Source organism: Poecilia latipinna, unplaced genomic scaffold (assembly GCF_001443285.1).
Source record: "Poecilia latipinna isolate Pla-1442-1.1 unplaced genomic scaffold, P_latipinna-1.0 Scaffold2468, whole genome shotgun sequence".
Lineage (NCBI taxonomy): Eukaryota > Metazoa > Chordata > Actinopteri > Cyprinodontiformes > Poeciliidae > Poecilia > Poecilia latipinna.
Window position 1 is genome coordinate 82,003 of NW_015115084.1, and position 6,000 is coordinate 88,002.

Genomic DNA, 6,000 nt, shown 5'->3' on the forward strand with positions numbered 1-6,000 from the left:
ATCATTTCTATCCTTTGTAGCATTACATCATCGACTAAATTTTACTGTATTGTATACACTCACTACTGGCAACTTTCACACCTTTCCTGTACTGGACCTCTTGCATGCTTTTCTTTTTTTTATTTTCTTTTTCTTTTATTCAGTGATTAAATGTAACTACTTATTATGTGCATTTCTTTCATGTAATGTCATTTTTTTTACCTATTGTAATTTATTTTCATGTAAAGCAGTTTTACTATGCTCAAAGGTGCTATGCCAATGCCTCATTTTGCTTTCAGGACAGCCTCAATTCTTCATGGCATAGATTCAACAAGGTGTCATAAACATTCCTCAGAGATTTTGGCTCATATTGACCAGAAAGGCTGCAGATTTGAATCTCCTAGTACGCCGCAATCTCAAATACAAATACTCCGTTGGGTTGTGATTTGGCGATAGTAAACGGCATTAGAGCATGGTGTACTTGCTTTCAAATACTAGACATCAGGGGTAAAAACAAATGCTGTGGAGAAAATTAAAGCCAGAAAGCCTTAGTCCAATGTCAGTCTATCTGTTGCTTCTCACTGGTTATTTACCCTTTTTCAGACCATTCTATGTAAACCTGATCAATGGGTGTGGATGAAAATCCCAGTAGATCAGCACCAGTTTGGCACCAGCAACCATGCCATGTTCAAAGTCACTTAAATCCAGTTTCTTCATCATTTTGATACTTTGTTTGAACTTCAGAAAGCCATCTTTTCATCATATCTGGATGCCTCAATGCACTGATTTTTCGGCATATGATTTTATCACTGTGTTAACAAGCAACTTAACAAATGTATCAAATAAAGAGGCCAAGCAATTATATTAGGATATAATTGGAGTGCAAGTACTTCAACTAACTGGATTGTATTGAAAATTGTATTGATTTGAACCAAATTTAGACTAAAAGTTGTAATTGCATATCAACTGAAGCTATTTGTCTAGTAAAGTGCCCTAAAATGGCATTTGTTGTGAAGTGGGTGGCAGAGGTAAAAAAATGATGGGCATCTTTACTAGCCTATTATATGTACAACTGTATGTTATTGTTAACATTACTAATAATTTAAAGTCCTCCACAGACTATACATATTAGAGGAAGTAGGGGTGGCGCTGTCTACTGGCTCATAAAATGTAGATTTATTTGGGGAGGTTTGGCATCATATGAGCTCTTTCCTAATATAAGTTCCCTTTGAACCAAAATGGTGGGTGTACAAAGCCTGTCACGGCTCTGACAGGGATGGTTAGGCCTTTATGGCTCCAGGATGTAGGAGTAGGATATTCCAGAGTTCAAAGTGGTTAAGCCATGTGTGATCCTGTCGGGGCAAACCCTTTCCATTTCTGCCAGCAGAAGAAGAAAGGGGTTATTTATTACTCTGGTTTTCTTAGTTCCAGCTTTTTGCTATACCAATTATTACTGATATGGATCAAAAATATAACCCCAAAAGTTAAATGCAACAAAATACTATATAGAGATTTTCATTTTATTTTTATTTTTTCAGTTCTTAAAATATTTTTTTTACATCTATTATTGAAAGCCTTACTGAAGAATATTGTTTTTTTTTCAGCTCAATTGTAAATCACAAGCCCTTATTATATGTGTGTTGACTTCTTCTGTTACAATGCCAGTAGCGCAACTGGGTCTGGAGCGAAGTGCTGGGTGGCTTCCAAAGAGCTCTTTTCCACAGCTGAAGCCACTTTACCATGGCTGTTTTCACCACAGCGAACCACAGGCCCTTCTGTGAGGTTGCTGCGCTTCCGTTGTGAGCCTCTCAGAACATTTCGGGCCCTGCTCACCATAACAGTGCAGCCAACGCCGCTGACGGATCAAAGATCACCTTCTGCTTAACAAACAGCAACACACTCTGCCAATCAAAAACATCTGGGAGTGGTTGGTTGCAGCTGCTGGCGTGTGCCCACACCCTTGAAACAATCAGAGCAGATGTGAAGATCGTCTCACGTAAGGTACAGATGTTTCTGCTAGTCAGAGCCATTCACCACAGGACGCTTTTTGAGGTCCTATTAAATTTAGACTGTTTGTGCTGCACCCAGATTGGGTTTGGTGCCTTGGGTTATGCCGCTGGCTTGTGGGTTGTCGCTATTCAGTAAGATGATTGAAAACAGTGTTGAATGCAAAGTGCTCAAAGAAAAGAGTGCAAAACAGTGTTTTCTCTAAGTGGGTGGAGGGGGGGATGTTATCGACGATAACAGAGGGATATAATGCTGCAAAATCTTTTAGCAGATTTCGCCCAACAGATACATAATTTACCTAAATTAGATGATTATTTACCAAGTGAGATTTGTAATGTTTATTGTTCATTGTAATTTTGAATTACTGTAAATCAAAGCGTGCAAGTTGTTTTCCCATATTACCTCTCTTCTGTGCAAAGAAATACATATATTTTCAGGTTACTTGCAATACAGCAAAATAAAAAATTTAGTTGAATATAATTTAAAATATTACAATTTAAATTAGCCTAGGTGTCTTAAAACCTTCAATAGAATTCAAATGAATATATATGAATTCAAAATGAAATTGCAATAGTGAACAACCATGAAATGCAACAACCTACGTGCATGAATTTTTATTTTCAACTAATACTCAGTTGAACAGAGTTAATGACAAATAATACAGTATTTTTTTGATAGGAGCCAATGACCTTGACTTGGTAAGTCTGTCTTGCAAAAGGTTCTCGAAATCAAACAGTCTTGAGGAAATTTCATGTCCATGGCCTACTTATGGTAACCCCTACTTACTTTCAGATTTGAATTAAAAACTATGTATCTGGTGAAGCCATCCTTGGACGGTTTTAGATGTTCGCTAGGAGTCACTGTGATGCAAAAAATTAAATTCCTCTTGAGGTTTGTTGCAGAAACAGTGTTTTTTTTTATTTCTTTTAGAACTATTAATAATTCATATAACTCAACAAAACTTTAAACGCTATTTTGAAGAAAGGTTACCCCAAGGCATTATGCTGCCACAACCCCTCTTCACTGTGGGATGAGGTGTTTTTTCTTGTGTAGGAGTTGAGACCAAAGAATCCAGGAATAATTTCATCAAAACATAACACATTCTCTCACAAGATTTTGGTAAATTTTAGCCAGGCTTGGATGTTTTCTGTCATGTTGCACATACGCAGTATGTGCAAAATCCTGCAGCTCTGCTGTCAAACCTTTGAGTCAAACTAAATTTCATCTCGCCTCTTCACAAATTTTGGAAAAAATTCTGAAGATTTTATAATATTTCATGAAACTGACTTTGTCTGTTTCTGCTGCACAATGTATTGCCGCGAAATTGTGTTGTGCCTTTCTCCCGATTGTAACATTTATACACACCACAAACTGTGAAAGGAGGCAAGTGAGAAATTGATAAATTATTAAAGAAATTATTTCCTATGTAAGCCTGGCACTGCACAGACACCTAGAGAGTGGTGGTAGCGTAGACACAGTCATGAAGTGTAGATGATGTTAAAACCAGACCCTCTCAGGTCTGGAGAGAATACTTCACTCCTGCAGACTCCCTATGGTGATTAGAAAAACACTTTTGTGGACATTACACCCTGTTTTTCTTTTCCTCCACTGTCTCTGCCTGCTCTCTCTCTTTGCACCCTATTAAAACAACATCTTTGGCACAGCCTGACCGAGCATGACATCTGAAGCAAGGTTCAGTAACCTACCCTCACCATGACCCTTCATAGCTCATTCATAGGAATAAAACGGCTCCGTTCTGTACATCAAAGAGGGATCTTCTGTTTTTACTGGCTCTAAATCTTCCTCAGGTCTCTCCGGCAACTTGGATATAAATAATAAAAAAAGAAAACTATAAGTAATCTAGATTTTATATATATATGTATGTATATATGAGTGTATTTTATTTTCTTTTTTCAAATTTAAATTGTGCAAGAACTATTTATGTACACCTTTCTCTTCAGCATGAGTTTGTCCTCAAAGTGGATATTCTTCTAGCTGTCAGGGGACTGCTGAAGGCTGCTTTATTATCGCTGACATTTAGGTCCAGAAATGAGGCAGTGAAATGTGCGAACATGTAGAGAAGGGAGTTAATAAGGTTATCTGTGCTATAATGGCACTTTGTGATAAATCTCTCTGAGGCTTTTCAGCGAGCTGTTATAATTGTTAATCAATCCCTTATAACTGCACAACTCAATGGAGGAAATATAGGTGAAATTGCTTCAGACTTGTGCTTTTCACTTCTAATCGAAATATTAGTGGGAAAATTAACATAAATCTCAGTATCAGTGTAAGAGTCAAATTCTCATGAAAGCTGTTTGTTCCAGACATTTCATCTGAATTTTTCTGATGTCATATTTTTTATGACTCATTTGGCCATTTTTCTGTTTGGATTTATTTGTTTACAGTGTTGAGCACAAGTACACGATAAAGCACTTAGTCAAAATGTTGGAAAATAAACCTTGAAAACTTGTCTTCTACAACGTTAAGAAAGCCAAGGCTGCCTTTTCAACATGTTGATCTTTCAAACAGTTGTAGCCAGGCTGCTACTGAATCGGTTTTGCCATCTGAACCATTTCTGAGTTATTTGGTTGAAGATTCTTAAGCTGATTGTTAATAAAAAAAAATAATTTTGCTTCATGAAGGTTTTTTCAAATCCTAAGTGACTCATCAATAGGGTTAAAGAGGATGGGGTTATTTTTAAATAAATGCTTATAAAATATTTTCCACATTAAAAGGATTTTGTGGGTGCAATAATTTGTAATCTTTAATGCTCAATCCTGACTATGGGCTCTGTACCATTTTTAAAAAGTGCTACTGAATATAGTGTTTGTGAAAACCAAAGCGCATGTGGCTTTTTACAAAATAGCAGCTCTCATGTATAACATCTGTGCATGACTAATACTAAAACACGACGTACTGATGTAGAATCTTCCCATGGGTGCGTCATATATTACATTTACTCCACATCATATTCGTGCTCCATCCTTGTTGCCCAAGCATGCCATTGATTTCTCTGGCTTTGCTGTTTAGAATTGTTCTTAAACTTTTGACAAGCATTTATTATGTTTCCCAAGATGGATTTAATTTGTGCAACAGGCTGTATTCCATGCTTTGAAGGGTTTCACAGATAGCTGATTTGCTGTCCAGACCTTCAGAGATGAATGTGTGTAGTTAAAGCTGGGTCTTCATGGCCCTTTGATGTCAATATATTCCCCAATACTCGAACAGCATCAAAATAAGATGGGATTCTTAAAGGGGCAGTGTTATGTAAAGCTTTAGTTCATACATCATGATATAATGTTGTTCCCTCATCAAAAACATATCTGGAGTGCTGCTTTCATTCTTTCATCCGTGTTTGAGAAATCCTTTATTCTCCCGTGGCAACCATTCAGCTATGCAAAATGCTTGGGGGGACTGAGCACAGCTTTTGAGGACAAAACTCTTCCTCGGCACTACAGTTTCCAAGTCAAGCACCCTTGTCCCACAACTAACCCACTCAGCTCCTTCAGACTAGCTAGCAGCAATTAGCAAATGCCTGTTGGAACTGCACATCTGCTGTGAAGCACTGTAATAAATAAATGATGACATTTAAAGAGAGAGCGTCAAAAAGAGAAAGCGTTTCTTAAAGAGACAGAGGCCTAATTTCAAGGTGTTAAATTATGAAGTCAAATTTCTTTTAAGCCATATTTTTTATAACAACTGGAGGTAATATAGTGACTTGATTGCGCTATAAAATGACACAAAGTGGCAATAAAAGACATAATGAATGACTATATTTTATTAAACCCCAGAAAAGAAATTCACATTTAATACTGATCCTTTAAATTTGAGGAGACCTTAGAAAACAATATTCAGTTCATCTATTCATTCATCCATTGTCTATACTCTCTTATCTGGTTTCCAGCTGTCATTAGGTAAGCTGATGGGTACAGCCTGGACAGAGCCTTTCTGAATGGATGTTCTCCCAGCACATATGTAGATTTCGTGTCCTTCAGTTATACGTTAGGTTAAATG